Below are 25,695 nucleotides of genomic sequence, written 5' to 3'. Positions count from 1 at the left end.
TCTATTGGGCAGCAGCGATATAGGAAGATGCTGAAAAGCATCATCTCATACTGCGTGGGAGACGGCAATGGTAACCCCTCCTGTATTCTACCAAAGACAACCACAGGGTTCTGTGGTCACCAGGAGTCAACACTGACTCGATGGCACACATTACCTTTTTACTTACTACACTACATTTTTCAGGCTTGCACAAATTGTAGGTAGCCATGTTAGTCAATTGGAAAAAAGTCAACAGTCTCAATGGGGCAATACCTTTACTAGGACCAACTAAAGCATTGCAAAGCAGGGAGCAAGCTTCTGAGATCTCCAGAATTCTTCTTGAGGCTGGATGTTAAAGCAAAGTGGGGAGGGGTGGATTGCCACTGTAATTCTGTGAGGTAAGAACTTGTCTCTTTAATAAGAAAAGAAAGATGGAGATTTTTGACATTTCAAATTTCTCTCTCAGAAGCCAAGCCATTCACATACACATCCTCAAAAGGCAATACCTTGTCCAATACTTTCTCCAAGACAGAGATGTGGGTTAATTTTTAAATAAGAAAAATTCCCCATGCAAATTTCCCCTCATTTGCATAAAATTCACATAATTTTCTCTCTCCAAAAAATTACTATAACAATTTTCCTGTTACCCTGATAGATTGCAATCTGATTTGGCAAATCATTTGACCTATTTATAGTTGTGCAGTTTTTTTTAACCCACACCTCCACCATATCAATTTCCCCTCACTGTGTCAAAAGTTTTTAAGTCATCAAGTAGAAATTTTAGAAACTGAAGATTTTCCACAGAAAAAATAAGTATGGGTAATTTTTCTACCCCATATCTCTGCTCCAAGATGAATCTCCCGCTTGTTAAGACAGCATACACAGACACACACCTCCATTTAAATTAAGTTGGGAAAGGGGGAAAGGATGAAAGGCCTGTATTTGCAAAGATGCAGGTTTTTCTCCTGTGACTGGAGAAAAGTGGGGCACCCAGTCAGCAGGGCACAACAAGGTCCATTTACAACAGACAGCACAAGTGACCTCTGATTCCAGATCCACCTCGCAGAACTATCCTCTCGAGACAGCAGAAGCCTAGCCAGAGACTGCCAGCTGCTGGGGGGATCAGACCACACAAAGAAGCCCATCATGTCCCGACCCCATGCTCTGCCAGGCCAGAGGTTAGAGAAAAGATCTGTTAAAGGCTTCTAAATAGGGGGGAGGCACACAAAGGCAGCTTAAGGGGGGGAAGAGAAGCCTCAGGAGCGAGGAGGGATAAGTGAAGTAGAAAACAGGCCCCAGGAGCAGAGTGTTTCAGATTTCAAGCTAGCTTCTCCCTCTCTCTTTTGCCAGGGAAGTCCTGAATACTCAGGTATTCAGAGAAGCCCAGCCTCAGAGCCGTTCTGTCCTTCCATAAACAGTGCCAGTATATTCAGCAGAGAGAGCAGTAAGATTTAAGTTGGAAGAGAACGCTTCCCAAACATAGAAGAGGAGAGATCCCCCTTGCTGAGTGAGGCCAGAGCCAGGCTTGCACTTGTGGCACTGGGGGATGTTTGTTTCCTGGAATCCATCAACCCCAGCAGACTCTCTAAATAAGGCTGCAGGAACACGGCTTGCGATGTTTATCCTCTCCACACACCTCACGTCTCCCTCCACAGACACACTTTCCAGAGAGTCCATTTCCAGAGAGTGCCCAGCCTAAATTTACTGGGTGTTTTCTGCTGGGAATGCTCCAAGCCTTCACATTTTGCCACATGGGAGTTCTGAATTAGCACTATGAGTATGAGCCAGTGTGGTGTAGTGGTTAGAGTGTTGGACTAGGACCGGGGAGACCCAAGTTCAAATCCCCATTCAGCCATGATACTTGCTGGGTGACTTTGGGCCAGTCACTTCTCTCTCAGCTTAACCTACTTCACAGGGTTGTTGTGAGGAGAAACTCAAGTATGTAGTACACTGCTCTGGGCTCCTTGAAGGCAGAGCGGGATATAAAATGTAAATAATAATAATAATAATAATAATAATAATAATAATAATAATAATAATATAATTCTAACTAGTCCTAGAAGATGAAACAGTAATTATTCCAAGGCTCCCTTGCCCACTCCCAAATACTACAGCACTAGCAAAATCAGTACATAAAAAGCAAGAAGCTGTGGATTCCCATCTTCCAGAGCAGAAATTCATGCCTAGAGTGCTCTTTCATCTCTCCTTATCACCACTTTTCTAAGGCGCAACTGCAGCATTCAATAAAATCCGCAAGAGAAGGTGAAATCCAAGACTCATTCACTCTGAAAGAAGCTTGCAAGTGGGCAGACGTGATCAAAGTTTTGGGGAAAGACCACAAGGAATGTTTCTGACGCAAGTGTCCTTTTGAAACCAGAGCAAGTGAATGAGAACAGTTTCCCTGTGGGTACATTCTATTCTGCAAGCAATTGTCACCCTACAAAGTTCAGTGGCGACAATAGCCCTATTCAGACATTATGTTGAACAACCATATGACTGTACTGCATACATAGGTACACAGCTGTATACAGGTACAGTTATTCACACATTATGTTGGACACAGGCACTGATGCTTCCTATCTGTACCATGCACTCCAGAGGCCTGTACCCTGGTCTGCTTTTTAAATGAATGTAGGTATAGCCATTCACCAAAAAACATGTACAAGTGTACAGACATCTCTACATTCATACAACATAATGTCTGAATAGGACTTATAAAGTGAGAAAGACCCCTGCAATTAGCCCCACCCATGTGGTGTCAGGCCTTTAAACATTACAGCAGTGCTATGGGATGAAGTCACAGAAAACCAGTGTCCATGCACAGCAGCTGTAATATATAATGGCTACCTTCAATTGCATACTTAGAATCCCAAAAATCCTGAGCCTGGAAAGGAGTGTGAGGGTGAGCATGGAATTCCAGCTCCTTCCACAGAGGCAGGTCTCTAGTTGTCACTTGCACAGAAAGAAGAGCAGTTGCCCCTGAATTCCCCAACTTCTCCCACAGGTGGAAAGAGACAGTGCTTCTCCTGGCCCTTTAAGCCGGGAGCGATATCTGCCTCTCTCTCTCCAAGAGGGCTATCCCGGCTGCCTCGGCTGCCTCTCCAGGCTAAGAGAGACAAGACAGAGAACTGGGACAGCACCACCCGACAGTGCGAGAGGCAGTGAGGGGAGGTGGAGGTAGCACATAGGGATAACAGCAAATGCCCACTTCGTAACAATTTGCAAGGCTTCTCAAAGTCCCCACAATAGCCACCGTGAAATGGCCCACTGCCCAAAATGCAGGATCTTTTCATCATTTCCCTCACATCAAAGGAACATCTGGAGATGCCAGGGAGGGAACTTGGAACCTTCTGCATGCCAGCATGCAGATGCTCTTCCTAGGCCGGCCCCATCCCCCTAAAGGGATTATCTTACAGTGCTCACACGTGTCTCCCATTCAAGTGCAAACCAGGGCAGACCTTGCTTAGCAAAGGGGACCATTCATGCTTGCCACCACGAGACCAGCTCTCCTCTTTCATCTTTTCTGCAGTGGGAATCCAGAGCTCAGCTCAGAGCACTGCTGCAGACTAATGCTGTGCAAGAAAGAAACCATTGGCCTGTCTTGTATAAACAATGCTTCTGTTAATCCCTCCCAGAACGACATTTGCCTCTTCTCCAACAGCATCACACGGTTAATTCATCTTCTTCGGTTTAGGGGGCACGCTAGCCCTTCAGGAAGCCATCTACACAGAACAGATACTGGCGGGGGAGGGAAGGGGGAGATACTGAAGGATTTCGGGAGGTTATTTCTCTGCTGTGCCACCAAGGGAGAAGAGCAGTGGGGCGGTGGGGGGCGGGGAGGCCCATGCTGGCAGGACCTCCCCACCCCTGCCGAGTCCGCTTCCCCCTCCCTTCAGTGCTGTCCACGGAGCAGATTTCCTTTTTATAACCTGCCCTCTGAGCTGTGCTTTAAATAGAAAGCGCCTGTGTCTCCCTCTCCTGCCAGCAGTTCAGGATCACCGAGTGGAACTAACTCGCATTTATTCCAACCCTAGGCACCAGCCCAGCCCCTTGCTCAGCTCCTATCTTGGGCAGAGCAGGACGCCATTAACATAGCAAGAACAACAAAGGGGAAAGCTCTGATAGAAAACACCTGGGTGGGTCTGCAATGGGGCTGGAAGGGGAGAAGAATGCATCAGGCCTCTGTGATGGCCTCTCTTCTCTCGCTTGCTTGCTTTCCTTCAAGTTTTTGCCCCCTGCATCACCCCTTCTCTAATGGGAGAAGGGTTATCCCCGCCACACTCTTCAAATTAAAGGGGATTTACACTTCACTGCACTGTTTTCGAGATCACCAAAACGACAGAGGCTCTTCCCTGGAATTTGAAAGCGGCTGGAGAGAATAGTCCCAGGCTGGGACCCCAAGTTAGTCTGCAAATGCAGACACATACATCCGAAACAAATAGGCCCAAGACATTTGCTTGGCAGGGGGGGCGGGGAGGCAGGTAACATCCTCTCAAGCAATCCTCAGACAGCAACACATCTAAGATGGTGGGAGGGTCAGAACAAGGACAGGGGCCAACCCAACGAACACTGTTCTAATTCTTATACGGCAGTGCATGCAATCAGTGTCACAAAGGGTTAATAGGTAATAACTGGACACACATAAAAGAGAGAGAAGGCATGGCAGCCACAGGTGCTGCTGACTGGCAAGCAAAAACCTATACACGCCCCCCCCCCACACACACACAAGTCTTAACACCAAGAAAGCCGCAAGAAGAAGAAAAATCTGCACGGATAACAACAGGAATGTGGATTGATTCACCACTCCATTGCAGCAGGAAGCCAGACTAGATGGCCTTTTGCTTCCTTTCAGGCACATCAATTAGCGGACTCAGAGGGTGAAAATCTTCCCGGAAAGGGTGGGAGGGAATACTACGAGCACATCTGCCCTCAATAGTTCACAGACTTCAGGAAGGAGTCTGTCCTCAGGTATAGCAGAGGACGTCTTGCCAGACAACTATTGCTGAGTAACTGCATGTTAGCATTATCCCCAAGATTTGTGATTCTTCTTAGGCCAGGCTTTGACAATTTTTCTTTGGATGTCGGAGCCAGACAATGGGCACTTGACAAAATTACTGGACTTCGTGATGAATCTTGCGGAGGTAAATGGGCTTCTCTTTATCCCCTTTACAAGTTACACAGTTAGAACAGAAACAGGGCTGCCTGGGACAAATGCAGATTTTATTACATATCTCTACCTCTGAATATCCTAGTTGAGGTATCACGGTTAAATTCCTAGGCACCATGGCTCCCTGGTGCCTGGGATAGGTCAAGCCCTGTCTTAGGCTAGGAATGGAAGCTTTCTTGGAGAACGAGCTGTTCTTGGCTGAAGATTGGATTTCGGAAGAACAACACATACTTTTCAAGTTTTCATTTAGGCACTACTATGTAAAATGTACGTAGCACCAATAAGGTGCTAGATGCAGAGAACAAAGGTAGCGATTATGTTCCCTTCCTAGAGAAGTCACAGACAGATTCTCTGGAGGAAACAGCAGGTAAGGAAATGATAAGAGATGGAGAAGCAAGGATGGGGAAAGTCAGGGAGCACCTGACTCCTGGTGCAGCTAAGGAAAGCTAGATTGATTCAGCTATCTGCCTAAAGTGGGTATGGAGAAGGAGATTAAGGAAGAGGAGACTAGAGAATGAAGCTCCAGGTACAGAGTTCAGCATGGCAGAAGGTAAAGAAACAAGAACAGGAGGAGGAAAGATGGAGAAGAAGTAAAGGCACAAAGGCAACTCTTAGCTTTTTGACAAGTCAAGTCATGGGTAACTTCTGCTGCATCCCATCTGGCCAGATTTTTACACAAACTGAGCAGACTGTGAAGCAGAAGATGTTTTTCACTCACACACCCCAAAAATCCATTACCAACTGCATTTTGGCTCTTATGTCAATTTGAAGCTTTAGTACCACAGCAGTTTAATTACTTCTTGAGGCATTTCAAGCAAGTGGAAACCTGTTTTCCTTGTGGCGGAGGGGGGGATGTTCACTGAATGAACAACAGAGAGGCCATAACAAGAGGAAGGCCAGAATTGTCAGATCTTCCCAGGAAGCACGTGCACTTCACTCAAAAGGTATTTCCTGATAGTCTCTCCTTCCCCTGATTGTAAAAGGCAAAATGCTGTGTCATGAGGATGTCCCTTTGCTCCAAAATTCCAGATGAAAATGTAGCCAACTTGAACACACAAATGAGATCACAATTTGTATTTGTATGCTCTGCTTCCAAGATTGTGGCTTTCCGCTACTTTGGATGTTTTGGCAAGATTTATAAAGGCAGGGGGCAATGCAAGAGCAAAGGAATGGAGATACTGTTTGTTAGAAAGCAGAGGTCAGAAAAAGGCCAAGTATATGCTCCTAGACATTTTTCCATATCCAGCCAGGGCTGGAAATCTGCTCCCTAACAAAAGTGAAGACTTTTTAAATTTTAGACTGATTGATTTGTTTTAATTTTTTTTTAGAATTTTAATTGATTTTAATGTTTTGTTTATTGCTTAGTTGTGAACCGCCCTGAGACCTTGGTTTGGGGCAGTATATAAATAAGTTAATTAAATAATAAATACATAAATAAATAAAATAATGAGGTCCATAATGCTGGGAAAAGTTGAAGGAAAGAGAAGAGGACGACCAGCAACAAGGTGGATGGACTCGAATACAGCAGCAATAAATGTACCTCTGAGAGATCTTAAAGGCCAAGTTTAATCCTGCAGAGAATCTATGTGGTCGTTAAGAGTAGGCACCAACTTGACGGCACTCACTCACTCACTCACCAATATAAAACACGTCCTACCTGGGAGTAAGCCCTACTGAATTCTGGGAGGTTTACTTCCAAGCAAAAATAATGCACAAAATGAAGTCTTAACAAGAAAAAACCCCAGAAAAAACCCCAAAGTATGAAAATCCTAAGCATAACACCCCTGCCAAGCAGTTCCCAGGTGTCTGCTCCTCACAGGGTCTGGCCAATATCCTCTCATGTTGTAGCACACATGCACCACCCTAACCCTTCAGTTTTTGAAAAGCAGATTTCAACTGGTGGCTAGAAGGAAGGCAGACACAGGGCTCTATAAGATGGTGGTGGGATACTGGGGGTATCTGCTGTCTGCAGAGGTGACTGCTACATCTTGCAACTAATGTCCAAGTGAGCTTTTGTTAGGCTCTTCTATTTCCTAGCATTCTCTCTCTCTCATGCTGGCTACTTCAGAGATTCACATTCTGTACAAGACAGCCGGCCTGTCAGCTAGGCCTTGTCTCCTGTACACAAAACGAACAGAAAGGCAAGGCCATTATCCCAACCTGTCTCTCCACTTTAGTGAGAAATGAAGTCAGGAGCTACCCTTATTCTCCAGGGCAAGGGTTCCCAACTTTTGGTTCCTAGATTTTGCTGGACTACCATAATCCCCACCTAGTCAGTGCATCTGGGGATTATGGGAGTTGTAGTCCAACAACATCTAGGGACCCAAGATTAGGAACCCATGCTCCCGGGTAACGTTGCTGAAATACCAGGGGGGAAATAGCTTGGGGAAGGGTCACAGGATGGCCGACTCCTTCTCAGTGGGGACCCATTGATGTTAACCCATAGCTGTTAACTACAGAGAGGTCATTCTCACGACCAAAATCACTGGGGGTAGGGAGAAGGCAGTGGGGGGTGGGGGAAGGCAGGAGTGAGCCACTCTTGGGCTCCGGAGCACTGCACATCCACACAACCAGCATGTCAGCACTCCAGAAGCAGCAAAGGTGAGAGGGGAAAGGAGACTGGGTCATCCTGCATCCCACAATGCACTGTGTGAGTGCACTGGGGCATTTCCCCGCTGCCAGGCACTCTTTCCACTCGGCTCTATGGAAGCTAGGGCTGCTGGCAGGCAGTGAGGAGGGTATGTGCATGCCCTCCTCCCTCACTTTTAGCCTGGGCAGAAAACCTGGGCTGCCCAAAAAGGGAGCGCCAGAATCAGGAGGACCAATCCCAGCAGTTCTCGCAACCGGTTCTGCCCAGATAGGGCTGTGCGAGCCCAGGTAGAGCTGGCCGTGAAAACGACCTCAGAGAGTCTCAACTTTCATATTTAAGTCTCTAGCTCTCATAGGGTGCTTCCATACTGGGGGCTCTTTAGTGCTGCTGAAATACTGCTTTTCCAGGATATGCTGAACGCATATTAAATTGGTGTTTCCATGAGGCACTTACTATACTACTGTATTTCCTGTAAGAAATACAGCAATGCCCAACCCAATGGACAAGATGCTGTGCATGTTTACTCAGGAGGTAAGCCCCATTCTGTTCAATGAAACCTGCTCCCTTGAAAGTGTGGGGGGGATTGCAGTCTTCAGTGAGCAGATGTCTCCGTTTCCCACAGCAATGTCTAACAAATTCCTCCTTCCTTCCCAGAACCACCCATTTTCCAACAATGCAACGCTCTGTTCTACCCAATGCTTTCTGCTCATAGTGCTTGCCCTTAGAGTCAGCTCTAGGTCTGAGAAGGCCCTCAGCAAAGAGCCTTCAGCAAGCCCCTTCCTACCTGGGGTGGATTCCCTTAAGGGGAGTTTAAAGGGAGCTTTCGTTGACAGCGGGGCAGCAATCTTATGCTCTTCTTGGCAGATGCACCGGTGGCCACTGTCTTTCTTTAGAGCAATGGCTCACCCCTATGCTGAGCGAGTGGGATACTGAATCAGGGTGGGGGCATTGCACTTTGGGTAAAAAATGGCAGAGCGCTCCAAACCATTGCTGTTTCCACCTCCTGGAGGGGGGAGAACGGAATGGGAGGTGGAGAACAGGCTGGGGCTGAAGACGAAATGAAGATGGGGGGAGAGACAGGGAGAACTAGGGGCGCAGATGCTATGCGCGGGATCAGCTAGTTATAAGTATTTCACAATGGGAAGTGCAAAGTCAAGGATTAATAGGCAAAGGCAAGGCAGGGATTCTCTTCACCCACGAAGAGAAGAGAGATTCTCTTTGCTCACAAAAGGCTGCTAAGGGTCCAGCAGCCGATAGCTGGGAGAGGGGCAGTTGGGGAAGCAACCATTAAAGAAACCCTGCCAGAACAAAGTCGAAGCAGCACTTTGCCCATTTACAGCAAGCAGGCTTGTGTAGCAACGGTGTTTTAATGGTCCCAAATCCAATTATTCAGAGAACCTTGGAAAGCAACACATTAGCAACAATGCCGTGTGGATGCTGCCTGAAAGTGAGCAAATGAAGAGTAGCCATCCCTAGTGGTTATGAAGAGTAACCATCCTTTGTGCTAGTGTGGGGGCATTCTTGGTTGTGCAGAAGAATCAGATTGCTTTAAAGCAGGTATAGGCAACATGTGGCTCTCCAGGTGTTGTTGGACTACAACTCCCATCATCCCCAGCTGCAATAAACTGTGGCTGGGGGTGATGGGAGTTGCCGTTCAGCAACATCGGGAGAGCCCCACATTGCCTATCCCTGCATTACAGTAACATGTCCTTACAGATCCGTAGAGAAATTAAGACAACCTAGATTAGAATTTCATATCTAAACATCCCTGAAATCCTCTCATAATGGTGAGACTGCAGAGTAGCTCTGAGGATTTGGGGTTCTTCGCCCTGCTAGTTGATAGGAGTCCCTATGCCTCTCTACCCCCAAAAGCTAATGTTGTTATTGCTGCCGTCAGGAAGGTTCAAGCAAGGGACATTAAATAATCCAGAACCACCATGGACTGAGGAGGCTCCGTCTCTGCATGCCAAATGGGGATTTAGCAGTTCAGTGAGGAGGGAGGGGGAGGGAGGGGGGAGAGAGAGAGAGAGAGAGAGACTGTGCATGAAAGCTAATTAAAAGGAACCAAGATGGGGGAGGAGATGGCGGCGGCAGCAGCAGAGCCAAGCAGTTTTCTGTTCTCTTCTCCCATCTCCAGTCACTCACATTGAGCAAAGCAAGGAGAAGCTTTTCAGGAGCAAAGCATTGAAATTTGGTGGGGGTAGGGGTGGGGGAAGGGACAGTAGGCAGTCTGTTAAAGTCACAGCTCCGTGAAGTTGGGACACACAGAATGCAGAGATTTCCGTTGTTATGTTGTTCCCTGTCCCTGCTCCAAAGGCTGAGAGCACAGAAAGAAGGGCAGTAAATCCAAGTTATCTCCCCCTAACAGATTTGCCACATTTACAGGAGTGCTTGAAGGGTATATTGTTTTGCACTCTGCCAACCAAGCCATGCTTGTGGACACAGCAGGGCTTCTGAACTGCATGAATGATTCAGAGGGCTGAAATAAAGGATGGTTGTTCCAGATTAATTATTATTATTAATTCGATTTCTATACCGCCCTTCCAAAATGGCTCAGGGCGGTTTACACAGAGAAATAACAAATAAATAAGATGGATCCCTGTCATCAAAGGGCTCACAATCCAAAAAGAAACATCAGATAAAAACCAGCAACAGTCACTGGAGGTACTGTGCTGGGGGTGAATAGGGCCAGTTACTCTCCCCCTGCTAAATAAAGAGAATCACCACGCTACAAAGGTGCCTTTTTGCCAAGTTAGCAGGGGTTAATGACTACAGAATATAAAGGTATTACACTGTATCCTTATTCACATGTTATGTTCAATGCACATATGATTTGTGCATGCCTGCAGACCTGTACGCACAGTTATTCACACATGACGCTCAACACATGTACAGTAGCCCTCCTATTTATAGCCTGTATTTGAGGGGGGCTGTATCCAGGTTTGTTTTTATAATGAATACAGTCATCCTCACAAACTTATGTACATGTGTAAACACCTGTACAAAAGTACAACATAATGTCTGAATAGGGCTTGTGTATAGCTGTATGCAGTTTCATATACACAGTCATGAATGTGGCACAGAATCTCTTCTGTACCTGTAAGTACACTTTGAAAAGGTGGAAAGCCACCCAATCTTTTTTATCACCCTAATTGTGAGTATGGCAGCATGGTCAAAGCTTGTTCACTAAGCCACATTAAGTGATCTCGTTTATGCATCCTTAAAACTAAGGCCCAGACTGGCAGACAGCTCAGCTCCAATCCAGATGGTACAAATTATAAGATGGCAAATAATTAAGCTGCATGATCCACAGGAAGCAGAATTCCAAATTACCCAGAGAAAATTTATCAGGGCACACAAACAGTTAAGATTCGAGATGACCGACCACAGAAAATCATTTATACCTCCTCCGGAGAGCACTAAGATAGCATCAGTGTCCTTTCCAGTAACCTTTAGGTCAAACTACACATGAAGTTTACCATGTTTCTAGCATGGTTTTTCTTCCTTAACTAAATAGCAGATGTATCAGGCCCCCTGCAAATTGGGACTATTTTTTTTGGTGGGGGGATGTTAACTCCTCCCCCTCCGCAGTCCGATTCCCTATCAGTCCCCTATTGCCATTGCTATTCACATGAGAGCTTTTATTTAGAGGCAAATGGCAGTCATGGAGGGAGCTCTAATTGGATCGGGACTGCAGGGAGGCAAAGGGTTAAGACCTCCCTCCCACACAGTCTGAAAAGGTGCCTGATTAATCTGCTATTTCGTGAAGAGAAAACAACATCAATGCATCAGCATTAACCATGTGCTTAACAATATGCAGTTTGACCCTTAACCTTCCCTATGCCTGGACAAGAGGTTTCTCCACATCTCTGTCCAAGCTGTTGCAAGAGACTATTACAAGTTGTTCTAGTAAGAACTAATCTGCCTACTTGCCTTTCACTACTCCTACAACTGGACTAAATTTGGTCCACATTTGTTAGGCAGTTCACAAATGAGCCCACTTGTGCCTAAAATGATCATACCTCCGCCATCTTGAACTGGGGTGGATGACATCGCCACAAACTATGTGTTTGAGGTGTCCCTATGTGTCCCTACAACTGTACCAAATTTGGTCCAAATCAGTTCCCACTTGCACCTCAAACATTCATGTGGCCGCCATCTTGAATCAGGATGGATGACGTCATTACAAACTATGCCCTTGAGTCAGCCCTGTGTGTCACTCATTACAACTGTAGCAAATTTGGTTCAGATCAGTTAGACGGTTCACAAGTTAGCCCACTTGTGCCTCAAATGTTCACGTGTCCACCATCTTGAACTGGAATGGATGACATCACCACAAACAACGCCATTGAGGTGTCCCTATGCACCAATTTAGTTCATATTGGTCCATTGCAAATTTGATGGGCCGGGACACACACACACACACACACACACACACTCAGACGGAATGCCAGGTGATCTCATAAGCCTACTGAAAAGTCGTCTAAAAAGGCTGGCAGATTTAAACGTAAAGATGCCTGCATGGCATGGCAGGGTTTGCTATATTAAACATTGGCTAAAATTAGTGTTTGGAAATTATTTGAGAAAGGAAACTACTTTGAAGCCCAAAGGCACCCAGAGAGCCTGAAAGAACGCAGACAATAAACTAGCCAAAAGGAGCAGATCAGAGTTGATGTGAGATTGTCTGCACCTCACTGCAGCACAGCAACAAAATAAAGAATGTCCCATGAATGGATATGGCATCCACACAAGTCACAGAATACAGGTTTCCAATCAGCAGACTATAAGCCTGTAGAACTCTCTGCTACAGGAAATAGCGGTGTAGGGAATCAACGCAGTTCTAAAAGGAATTGAAGACTGGCTCAGATAACCACTATTATAAAGATGAGAGAACTAAAGCCTCCTACTTGATGGCAAAAGCCAGTCTCATTAGTGAGGCTGGGGAGAGCAGAGCCACTTTTGTTCAGCTCACAAACACTGGCTGCAATTTGGGGAATGCAAGACTTCCTCTTCAAAAAGCAGATTTCCACCCTCATAATGGAGAAAAGAGAAAAAACACGGAAATAGTGTTTTCTCAATGGCTTACAAGAGCAGAGTACAAGAATCCACTTAACATGATGGTTTCTAAGCTCATCATCACATGACTAAGAACAAATAATTTTGAACACACGGGTTTCTCAGTCACCCCAGCTAGCTAGAAGACCCAGAGGAAGAGCCAAAACGCAGTGCCAGGGAACATGCTTTACATCAGGGCTGCACACCTGGGGACTTTTTGCATGTAAAGCAGAACTGCACAAACCTGGCCTTCCTGCAGAGGTTGGACTGCAACTCCCAGAAGCCCTGATTACTGGCCACTATGGCTGGAGGTTAAGGGAGCTGTAGTCCAAAAGCGGCTGAAGCTGTGCAGCCCTGATGTAAAACATGTTCCCTGTCACTGTATCGGGACTGCACAACTATAGCCCTCCAGCTGCTTTTGGACTACAGCTCCCATAACCTTCAGCCACAGTGGCCAATAGTCAGGGCTGATGAGGGATGTAGTCCAACATCTGAAGGAGGGCCAAAGCTATGCAGTTCTGCTTTACATGCAGAAGGTCCCAGCTTCCATCCCTGCTGCCTCCAGTTACTGGATCTTATAGAGCCGGCCTGGAAATGGCAGCCAATAGTCTGACAGTGGAAGGCAGCTTCATATGTTCATACACTGTTGGCAACAAGGAATCCATTTTCTTCATCTGAAATGCTGAACACCACACAGAATCAGATGAAATGTGGCACATGCAGAGAAAGTGCAGCTAGCATTGAAATAAAAGTTGATCTCAACTGAAAGGGAACAGACAACCATCGGCTCCTCCTTGATCTTTTCCCACATCACTCAAGGCAGCTGAACCACTGCTACCAGATTAATTGAGTTGCACAGCTTGCACATTTTAACAGAGACGTCTTACCAATGGAATCATTTCAGTCTCTGTGCAGGTTAAAGATGCTGTCTTGTGCAACATTCTACAGCTTCGACTCTATGGCAATGAACGGAACCCAGAGTCATCCAATGAAACAGGCATGTGGGAGATTCAGGGCAGATAAGAGAAAGTACATCTTCACACACTGCATAATTAAATGCATGGAATTCATTGCCATAGGGTGTGGCGATGGCTCTAAAAGGGGATTAAATAAATTCATGGAGGACAAAGTCAATCAACAGCTACTAGTCATGATGGCCATATGCTACTTCCAGGTTCAGAGGCCTAGTGCCTCTGAAAATTGCTGGGGAACAACAGTGCAAGAGCGCTATTTGCCTTCATGACCCACTCCTGGGGTTCCCAGAAGCATCTGGTTGGCCACCACGGGAAACAGGATGCTAGACTCGATGGACCTTTGGTCTGACCCCACAGGATTCTTCTTATATTCTTATAGTGTTGCTTCCAAAGCATTCCAAGAATGGTGTTTTCCAGCTTCACACCTGAAATGCCTTTATGCCTACCAGTTACAGCTTGTGCTCACAATGTTCAGAGCAATCACCGTCTGATTCAGGACATATTTGAAACGTATACTCCTCAGCCGCTGAACAAGCCCTAGAGAATACAGCACAACTTGCAAAAAGCATACGATAAGCATTCTGCTCTGGAGTTTAGTTGCTCCTTTTATATTTGCTGTCTCTAGCACTACGAGAGACGAGGCCAGAGGGAGCATTGGCATGAATCCATACTTCGGTTACTTATCACATTCTCCAGTCTGTTGGTGTGCCATCCCCATCCACGGTTCCAAGAACTGTAAGGAAGAACATGTGATGTAGTGTATCGTGATGAACCAGCACAACTGTGTGTTCAAATACGAATAACGTTTTACAAATACAGCAACATCATGGCCAGGTTATTAACTGATGCACTGCTTATCCACTGCTAACTGGGCAAAGAGGCACCTTCTAAAGTGATGGCTGTCTTATTTTTAGCAGGAGAAGAGCAACTGCCCCTGTCCAGCATCAGCACAGCACCTTTCCAATGGCTGTTGCTGATGTCTAACTTGCATTACTGCATTGTGAGCCCTTTGGGGACAGGGAATTTTATTACTTTTTTCTATGTAAACTACTCTGAGAACTTTTTTTTGTTTAAGAGTAGTATATACACAACATCACCACCACCACACCAAGTGTCAGTCATATTTCATTGCTGCTGAAAGAACTTAACTGGCTTCCAGTTGGCATCCAAATGCAACCCATTATGCTGGTTTTGACCTTCAAAGCCTTAAGCAGAGACTTGGGAATCAGGGCTACCTTCTTCCTTTTGAACTGGCCTGTTTCTTAAGATCATCAGCAAAAACCCTGCTCCAGGTACCACCATCAGAAGTTACCTAGTCTTGGATTCAGTTGAGTATGGTGGGCAGCTACCACAGAACAGGGTCTTCTCTGTTGTGGCACGCCATCTCAAGAATATCTTCCCCAAACATACTTGCTGTGTACCAACTTTAGGCTGGGCGCCAACTTTTAGGCACCATGTAAAAACTCAAAGTTAAGCTTTTGGTGGGTTTTAACTACAATAGCATCTAGGTTGTTTAATCTGCTGTAATGCTACTATTCCCAAGTGTGTTTGTGCACCTGTGTATTTGTTTTTAGCACAGTTATTTTTTTAAAATAGGCTTTTTAACGCTCTGTAAACCACCTTGGACATCAATTTGAATGGGAAAGTAAAGTATACATTTTTAAATGAAAATACATAGATAGATCTTTGTACACCACCTAGAGATGTCTATATCAGGCAGTATAGAAATATAATAAATAAAATATGTATTTATTTTTTTAAAAAAATTGGTGAAGTAACACACTAACCAGTGGTTTTACTACCACCAAGCAAAATACCTCAGACTGCAAAGGCTGAACAGAACCCAGAATTAATGCACTATCCCTACTGAAACCAATGACTTGTCAACACATACGGATCAGCTATACATTATTTAGGTCATTTGGCACAGAAAACGGTGATAAGCCAACAGAGTTTTCTATGCCAGATGACATAAATAATGTTGTATAGCTGATCCGTATGTGTTGACAAGTCATTGGTTTCAATAGGGATAGTGAATTATTTCTGGTTTCTGTTCATCCTTTGCAGTATGAGCATTTCTAGATACAGAGGTGTACTGTGCTCCCGGGCTAAATCTCAGAGGCAGAACCACAGTCAGAGAAGGGACAACATTCTCCTAGAGCCATCTCAGCAAACTGTGCCCTCTTCCAGCCCTATGCTTGCTGCTCCTCTTCATCCAGGACAGGCATCTGCCTGGAAACCGGATCTTTGTTACCAGGCTGGCTCCTGCTGCTTTAGGCCCTGTTTGATGTCAGGATCCTCTTGTCTGTAGCATAATCAACATCTCCCAGCAACCGCCGGGCTAAGGGATTATGGGAGGAATAATCCACCAGCAGTAACAGCAGCAGAAGCTGAAGTGGGAAACAAAAGCTCCTGTTTTCATGTAAATGCTGGTCTGAACCAATGAGCCCGCAACTCCAGGGAGGTCCCAAATCTGACCTCACAGCTGGGCCATTCTCAGAGACAACTGCCTAGTAAACTTACAGACTATGCCCCAACCAGGCCCAGGACCTGGGAAACCCATTCCGTTGATGGTGTTTTAAAGTTCTAAAAGTGTTATTTACGGTAATTTTAATCTGTTTATACAGTTTTTAGGTTTCGGTTGTTGCTTGGATTGTAAACTGCCCTGAGATTTTATTTAGGGCTGCATATAAATGTGACAGGAGAGCACAGCAAACTGGTCAGTTTAGGGCAGGACCTTGTTTTGTTTAAAGGGGGCCGGTAGATTTAGAACCACCCCCGCCCGCCACAGTTCCATGTCTACAAAGTCTGAAATAATATTGGCAGAACCCTGGTCTCAAAACAGAGATTTCAAATCCTAAAATTGAGAGAGCAGAACCAGGGAATGTCTAGTTCTGGAGCTAGCTAAGGAATTAAATTCCACCATAAAGGACAGAAATATTATTTTAAAATTAAAGCTATTCAATGAAACCTGATAATTCCAGGAGTTAGGGGGCTCCTCTCTTACAAAAATTCTCCTAAGACACTACATATTTACTACTTTCTTCTCAACATTTAGAAGGGCAACACAAAGCAGATCTTTGCAGACCTTACATGCAGCACTGAAAAAAATCCCAAGAGCCCATTCACCCACATGCTTAAAAATCTGGTACCTAAGAGTTTGATCCTAGTGCTTGGGAATGTTTAATATTTGTCTCGCCTGATCACTAGGCTTAATCAAAGAGATTTTGTTTTCACTGATGTAGTTTTTATTTTTCCAGAGCTTCTGTGATAGGTCAAGATACAGTATAAAGTGAACCAGTGTGGTGTAGTGGTTAGAGTGCTGGACTAGGACCGGGGAGACCTGAGTTCAAATCCCCATTCAGCCATGATACTTGCTGGGTGACTCTGAACCAATCATTTCTCTCTCAGAGAGAACTGGGTGGGTGGGTGAGGGAGAGGGAGGGGGGCCAGAGAGTAGAGCGGGAGGGGGGAACAGCCAGCCTCAAAGAGCGCACAGATGCTCTGTGCGGGTCAGCGAGTACAGCATAATGTCTGAATTGAACGTCGAAACTACCCTTTCAACCTGTCTAAATTTTATAGGTAAGAACACCACTAGCAACCTAATGGCGCAGCAAGGAAATGCTTGACTAACAAGCAGAAGGTTGCCGGTTCGAATCACCTCTGGTACTATATCGGGCAGCAGCGATATAGGAAGATGCTGAAAGGCATCATCTCATACTGTATGGGAGGAGGCAATAGTAAACCCCTCCTGTACTCTACCAAAAGAAAACCACAGGGTTCTGTGGGCGCCAGGAGTCGAAATCGACTTGAAGGCACACTTTACCTTACCTTAAGAACACCACTGGGATAAGCAATTGATAGTAAATAATGTCATCCAGTGTACAGAAGAAATCCAGTGAAATCTTGGCACAGGCCACATTACTGTCTCCGATTTCTCACTTGAAAATTGAGAATAATTAGTTATAGTAAAGAGCATCCAAATTTCCTAATTCAAAAGATGCATTGTTATCTTTTATGATGTCCACTGCAAACTTCTTTGTTAAGATTATTCACAACTAGCTCTGCGTGCTAGTACTTGATTGCTCCCCTGCCACAGCCCCCCTCACCTCAGAGATCTCTCCACCTTCACCTGAGCCACACTCCTGCTCCTCCTCCTCCATCCCTTTACTTCATCCCCCTCACCCCTCTTGGTCGTGGCTGCAGTACTGTGGCACCTATTGGCCAAGCTGCAGCCCCCTATCACCGGAGACCTCCCCACCCTCACCCCGCTCCTGTTCCTCCTCACAGAAGCAGAAGCAGTTGACTGGGCCCTTCCTTGCTGCCACCACCAGCATGGCTGCTCATTCCCCTCAGGCCACTGACAGGCTCAAGCCCGTCCCTCACCCTTCCTTCTTTCTCTCTCTCTCCTCTGCTTGCTCTTCCCCTCTGTCTTTCTTCCCCCCCCTTTCTTTCTTTCTTTCTTTCTTTCTTTCTTTCTTTCTTTCTTTCTTTCTTTCTCTCTCTCTCTCTCTCTCCCTTCTTGAGTTAACAGATCTTGTTCATCTTGTTTCCTCATCTAATTCACACAACGGTAGCCTCCTTCTCCTGAAGGGGCTCTTTCCTCACTCACCACCCCTCTCTTCACAGACTCCTGCCCACTATCCTTTTATATAGCGAGATTACTCTCCTCTACAATCAAGAACATCTTCTGACCAATAATAGTTGCATTCCAACTGACCTTAACCATCACAGCCTCCTCCTATCTACATATGGAATCCTCACTGCCCAATCAGGTGCTTCTGCTCGCTAACTCTTGCAAAAGCTGCCACACATGGGATCAGCCACTGGTACGCCTTAAAGAATTATATATATGGAAGATTCCTGCTAAGTCACAACACTATCTGAATTCAAGGAAAACAGTTTGGGAGGGACCATGGTTCTCTGGGCAGAAGTCATGGTGAAAGTCCTGCATGTCCCCAGATAAAAGGAAGCACATTCAGGGGAAATCTGTAACTTGAGAGCCACTGACAAAGTGCGGTTCAAAGTGTGGTTCACGTACTTTTGGACGTACATTGCCCCAGCAGGAAGCTGGAAGGGACGGTGGAGAGCAGGTAAGCACCCACTCTCATTTTTCTTAAAGTCCCCTTTTGAATTTCCTTGCAAGTGCTCGAACTACACTTCAAACCACGTTTCAAGCACATTCCTACAGCTGAAGTTCTTTTCCAGGCCCTCTACATGATCTAGGGGTGTCAGGAAGTATCTCTATCACTACTCACAGCATCTTTGCTCTGGACATCAGGAGCTACCACAACTAAAGGCTTGATGTCGAGAATGTGTGAAATGAACCCCACCACATTTCTTTTTGGAAGACTGAGTGGAAAGCTTTTGCTTGTGCTTTGTGCTTAATCAAGCACTGTAAGATTCAGGACTGGAATATAATGTTTCCCCTAACATATAGGAACCATGTCTACTTGTTGCCTTCTCTTGCCGAATGTGGCCTGACTTGCTCATTTTGCTTATCTGGAACTATTTGCTCCATAAAGCACTTAGCTATGTAGTGCTTTCTTCACCCCCAAGGGTGAAGAAATGTCCCCCAACACAGAGAGGTTGGTCCCACTGTCAAAATGGTAGCTGAATGAGGAGGAACAAAGCAGGTGCTACACAGAGAACAGGAAACTGTCAGACAGAAATGCCATGAAGAACCTACAAAAGCATAAACATTAAATTCCTAGCATTAAACCAATCTGCAAGTGGGCATCCCATCCCTTTAAGAGCAGCTCTGCCCTTCCCAGAAGCAGGCCAGGCCATGTGATAGTTCCACACATGCCGATCACGACTGCTGGATGGATACTGAGCGACAGGCCACCCAGAAGAGGGGCCTAGTACATGCCAATCAGGGACAGCATTCAGAAAGGGCATGGCTGGGTCAACCCAGCAGGGGTTCTCACCACACATTCCTGATAAGCCATAGGGAGCGACCATTCTCACCATTTCATTAAGCTTGGAGGACAGGGGTTTAACCCCCACATGGTGCCTTGGGCCAACACTGGAGGGCCAACAGCTGCTGGGTGATGCCCCAGCCTTTCATTAGCCCCAGCACCAGACTTTAACAGGAAAACTACAGAGTTTCCACAACCACAAAGATCCCTTGGACAAAATGGGAAGGAAAATTTAAAGGTGCAGATGTGGCTTTCCTACCATGCTCGGAACAGCCACTCTACAACTCACTATGGTACCTGCTACTTCACAGCTATGGGGCCTAAGCAAAACTCAAGACACAGATATATAGGGAAAGGTCTTAAACCCAAATTGTTCTCCACCCTCTTCAATTCCAGCATTTCCTTAGCCAGATCCAGAATGCAAACCAGCCTCCCAACATGAGAGCCGGTCCAACCATAGAAGGAGATTTGTCAAGCCGCTTGGATTCTAAATTTCAAGGGGCACCTATTTCAGCTATATAAATGTCCTGAAATGAGAGGTGCTGCCTGTGCTTTTTCAAATAGAAGCTTAGCAACTTGTGGGCTGGGCAATATCTTTGCCACTCTAGGGATGACAGCTGAAAGCCTTCTGATTGATTGGAGACACGGGCACAGTTGTAAGGGGAAAGAAGGAAATAAAGAAGTGACAGATTGAAAATGGACGCAAGAAAATACCCCTGTCCATTCTTGATCACTGAACATGCTCTTGTAATGCTGCTTAGCATATGGTAAGGCATAGGGAGGGTTTTAATTTGCCTAGCACAGCAAAATCCATGGGACAGCCCTGCTCACCACTATACTGGTTTAAGCAGTATGCAGCCAACAGAGAAGTGACAGATGGGCAATCTAAACAGACGGCCAGCTGCAGAAAGCCATGATCCCAACCAACTACAACATACTAATACCACTACTTATCATTTATGTAGTGCTTAAAGTTTCCAACCACTTCACATATACTATGTCAGTAACACTTTGCAACATGCTACAAGGCAAGGTTCGTACTACTATACTCCCAATGCAGAAGATGGGCAGAGAGAATGGCGGTTTCCTGACAATGGAATAGAATGGGATGGAAAGTCTCCCGGAGTCCTGGCAAGTTTGTGAAAAGGGCAAAATATGAACTGGCAACTTTTGGGTTTACAGCTCAGTCTCCTAGGCACTACACCACACTTCCTTGGACAAGCTTTTGTGCACTCACAGCTTGTAGAACATGGATACCCATAAGTGTACCAACTAGTTGCCGTGCAAACCTGGTCAGCAAATAATTTTTAAGGAGGACCAGTTTATGAGCCCTTTGGTTTGCATGAGAGAAAGTACTGGAGGCTCATGCAAATATTAGAGAAGCGAGATCAGAGCCAGTTGGGAAGCCACCAGTTGCTTAAGCCCTACCCTGTGTAGATCTGAAAGGCAAATGCCATAGGCTGTAACCAAAACTACTAATATTAGATATCCGTCCAGTGGATACACAAATCTACTTATGTTATATCCATGCTCCCATTGGTCTCCCAGTGGATCCTTCACTGGGAGACCAAAAGGAAGGATGCCAATTCTCTACAACCAGGGGTTACCCCATGTCACAACAAGGGGCACACACACTTTCATTAACTAAAGAATCTTGTGGACCCCAGACCCTTTCCCCAAGATCCAGTGTGTTTTCCCCCACAACAGCCTCAACACCCAGAAGCTTATTTTCCCAATGCTTTGCCATCAAACCATGATGGCAAAGCCATCTGAAAAAGCCACTAGCCTCCATTTTTTATCTTCATTCTGAAGCTCTGTGCCTGCACTACAATGCTATTGGGTGAACAAAAACAAGACACTGCAGGAAAAGGGGGGGGGGAGTCAGGGCTATTCCCTCCCTCCCCCCCCCTTCTTGGTTCAAGGCACAGAATGGGGGAGGCATCTGCTGAAGCGATCAAGCCCATCCAGCCTAAAGCTGGGGAACAAAGAACATGATCAGAGCAGGCAGACCCTTACCCTTCCACAATCCCTCTGCTCCTCCCAGCATTACTGACAGAGTGTACCCAAGAAAATGTCTGCTTTGCTCTTTGCACGCACGCATGCACTGATCTCCAATTATTCCCTAAATCCCAACCCTGGCAGTACAAGTATCATAGAGGCTTTTTGGCCCTTCGACACTTTTGCTGTCCTTTGACACACAATCTGTCCTCAGCTAACCAGCATACAGGATAGGAAGTACTGCTGCAAATGGTAGCGTTTCCTTCTCCTCCTCCTCCTCCAGTCCTTGTAGGGCCAGTTGCCAGCAGCAAGGAACTTGAAAAGTGTCTGGGGATTTCAGGGGCTGAGGCCTCTTCTTTAGAGTGTGAAGTGATGATTCACAAACAAATTCCAAAAGCAACCAAGCTGCCCACTTGGACACAGCTTCTGCCAAATAATTCTAAGGCTCCAGCAGGATCTCCAAGAGCACCCAACTCACATTCACATGTCAGGTTAGAGGCAAGAGTCCAATCCCAATGTTCCGGGACTCATGGCTCCTGGTAACTAAGAGACAAAATTACCACTTGAGGTCCTGAGCTCCTTCTCATACAACCCCATCAGAGGACAGGAGGCCTGGCAGGAGATGCACACACAGAATATAACTCGAAGGGACCATGTCATCAAGTTCTTCCCCTTGTCAGAGAGTAGGATCCTTTAAGGCAAACCCTCCAACCAGTTAGCCCAGAACACTCACTCTTCCATATCCAAACAAACAAAGATCTTTATTCTGTCTCACAAATCAACCCGAGTTAAACACAAAATAAAAGGACTGCTGAACCATAACTTCACTAGAATAAGCAAGAATAGAAGAACGGAGTGCCTGCAAGTTTAGTCTGCTCACTGCCATACACCTGTTCCAAGGTAGTGTGCGCATGCATGCGCGTGCTCACTCTCACACACAAGCTAAAGAAGCCCTTTTAGCCACTGTCTGCGGAGAAATCCATCTGTCCAGCCTCCTCTGGGCGATCAAAGTAAGGACGGATGCCTTCTCTCTACCACCAGGGGGTTACCCCATGCATCAACAGAGGCATTTCCATTAGCTAGGAGATCTACATTCTTTGTAAAGTGCCCTGCACACAGATGGTATTATATTCATCACCATCACCACCCCCAAAGGCTGGGCTTGTGAAGGTATCTGGCCAGCTGGGTTACACCAGTTTTTACCACTCTACTTTTTCCGTGGCCTCTCCATACCCGCAACTGCCCACCACATTACAGTGCTGATATGTTGCCTTTTCACAAACACAACCCCAAGCTCTTCCACAGCACTGATCTGCTGTAGCACAGCCCTGAACAGGCTGTCCCGCCTAGCACACTACACTTGTGCTTGGTGATGCTGCTCTAGAGAAGCATCTTGGGATACAAAGAGCCCTGGAAGAGGGAAGGCAGGAGAGCAAGCCCAAGTGCTCCTCCTCAGGAACTGGCAGAGGCTGAAGCAACAGGCAGCAACCCCCTCCAAGCTCCTCCTGGATCTCATCAGACCCGCTCCACACGACAGGGGAGTCGGACTCGGCAGCCCGGTGCCAAAAGGATGGCTCTGGCGCACAGCCGGGCACTCATCAATCCCTGCTCCTCCTGGCACACGGTCAGCGATCTGGAGGCGGCCCCGGCCAAACTTTCCCCATGAATGAAAGGGGAGAGCCGGGGAAGGCCACTAGGCCAGACTAACAAACTCATTGGTTGGCGAGGCGCTGCCCCACGAGGAGGGGGAAAACGGGGCACTTTCCGCTTCAGCGAGGAGAAGAGGCAAAGCGCTCAGAGACAGTCCCGCAGGGTAGGGCGGGCGGGCGGGAAGAGGTGCCTCTCCTTTTCCGCCAGGACTCAGGAAAGCCAGGCAATGGCTCCGGCCGGCTATGGAGAAAGGGGAGTCGGACACCCACCCACCCGCCCCAGGAGCGTGCAAGCGGGGGCGATAACAGGCGGAGGGGCGTCAGTTCGGCTCCCCTTGACCCCGTGGAGAACAAGGAGCGCGCAACGACAGCGTAGCCAACTCGGCTCCCACCAAAAGAGCGGATGGGGAGGGCAAAAGAGCGAGTCTCCCGGGGCTGGAGAAAGCAAAGCAGCCCAGAAGACGAGGCTACGATCCTCACACACAGAGCCCCCCAAGCAAGCCTCCTGAACGGGCAACTCGGCTCCCCCAAGACTTGGAACACAAACCCGCTGTAACCGTGTGTGGGGCGCACAGCACTTAAGCCACGGGGGGGGGAGAGAGATTATGCCCCCTTTTTCTCACCCAGGGGCCTGAAGCACACTTTCCGCCCCGGCATCGGAAAGCGGATCGCGACCTCCCACCCACCCCAGCCTCGCACCTGGCCTGGCCGCCTCCATGGTGCCGGTCCGCAGCTCGGCCGCTCAGGGGCACAGTTCTCCCGGCCGGCTCACAGCGCCGCCGCGTCTGGACAAGTTTGAACAGGCTCCTCCTCCTCCGGGCCGCCCGGGACTCTGGTGTCTCGACTCGGATCCGCCCCCCGCCCTCCAATCGCCCGGCCCCCCTTTTCTCCTCCTCCTTTTCCTTCGGGCCCGGTCTGGCCGGAGCCGTAAGACCACCAGACACCCCAATTCCAGCGCGCAGCAGCACTCCACGGGCCGTCTCGCAAGGCATTCTTGCTGCGCCACCCACGAGCGGGTCTCCCAACGGTCTGGCAGCAACAACACACAGTGCGCGCCTTCCTTTCTGCAGCCGCACCACACTACTACTGTTTAACGTGTATGGATTTGTTTAGGATCTTTTAGCCCCGCATTTCAATCTTACAAAAAAAAAACCCCAACCAATTCCATGATGGCTTCCAAGTATTTAGAACCAACTATGTGCTTCCAAGAAGCAATCTCCATCAGACTGCACGACATGGGCCCCCTTCTTCGTCCATTCACCAGTCTCTCTGCACCCACCCACCCCCAACCTGATAGGCATCCCCAGTCTCCGCCACCACCTCTCACCCTAGTTTCAGAGCTCATCTTAACCTTAAGAGGCATAGCTAGGGGAAAGGGGGCCGTGTTTGCCTCTGTCCTCGGTAGCCCAGCAGAACGGAGATAATGAAGAAAATAGGGAGGGGAGGATCTGGGGGGCTGGGTTCTTTGAACAGATCCGCTCTATTATAGCTACAACCCTGGTCTTTAAGTGGTTGGCCCAAACCCACAAATCTATTAGTCCACAGTCCTAAGTCCACGACAATATAATCATCATCACTTTAAAAAAAACATTATATGAATATTAAATACAAAAAATATTTATTTTGCATTTCAGATTTTCTTTTCAAAAGAGAAAAGCCAGCTGCAAACAAAAGCAGGCCTCCTATAACTAACAGTTGTATATAAAAAGGGGTTTTGGCAGATGCGGATTTTCTCCCCTCTCTCACACACACACACGCTCACACACCCTATGACAAGATGCATCTACCAACATTTTCTCTTCTGTGCATCAGTTAAAAGTATAGGAGCCTCCTTTTCAACTGGTCCTCCTTTTCATCTGGTCACCCTAGGCACAAAGAGACTGATGGACATGTATGGTTATTGGTTAACAAAATTAAAAGTGGGTCCCATGTTGCAGGTTGCAACTAAAAGTGGGCCCTACATCTGAAAAGATTGAAGTCTATTTACCTGCACATAACAGCCAGTGTGGTACAATGGTTAAAGTGCTGAACCAGAAGCAGAGAAACTTTGGTTCAGTACCCTCTTAGCTATCAGTCTAATCTACTTTGGAGGTTGTTGAGAAGTTAAAGGGAGTGAGGTGCTTAAAGGAAGGGCAGGGCAAAAAGTAAGTGATGTACCATCCCAAGTCTCTTGCCATCCATCCAGAGCTCCCAACATTCAGTAGCAATAATCAAGGAATTACTTTGCCACTTTGGTCTAGGACTGTTGGTTCATTCTCTCAAAAAGAACTTCACACACAGTCTGACTAAATCACAGCTGCACTACCACCCCACTCCATTTTATCCAGTCAATACCAAAGTTGTGGCTGATGATGCCACTGTA

At 46.8% G+C, this 25,695-nt stretch overlaps 1 protein-coding gene across 13 annotated transcripts in view; it reads right to left on the bottom strand.

Moving 5' to 3' along the window:
• Window positions 1-25,695, bottom strand: part of LZTS2 (leucine zipper tumor suppressor 2) — an 81,629-nt gene that overhangs the window by 13,702 nt on the left and 42,232 nt on the right. Inside the window, exon 1 of one of the 13 annotated variants that reach the window (XM_053306606.1) lies at window positions 24,033-24,376. The exons of 11 other annotated variants lie outside the window; for them this stretch is intronic. The gene's annotated coding sequence lies outside the window, so the exon portion shown is untranslated. Of the gene's footprint in view, window positions 1-17,596; window positions 17,617-24,032; window positions 24,377-25,695 lie in introns of those variants that run through there. One more of the 13 variants, XM_053306607.1, reaches the window with a different exon arrangement.

This window comes from Hemicordylus capensis, chromosome 3, assembly GCF_027244095.1.
Source record: "Hemicordylus capensis ecotype Gifberg chromosome 3, rHemCap1.1.pri, whole genome shotgun sequence".
NCBI classification, from domain to species: Eukaryota; Metazoa; Chordata; class Lepidosauria; order Squamata; family Cordylidae; genus Hemicordylus; species Hemicordylus capensis.
This window is presented reverse-complemented; position numbering and strand designations above follow the sequence as displayed.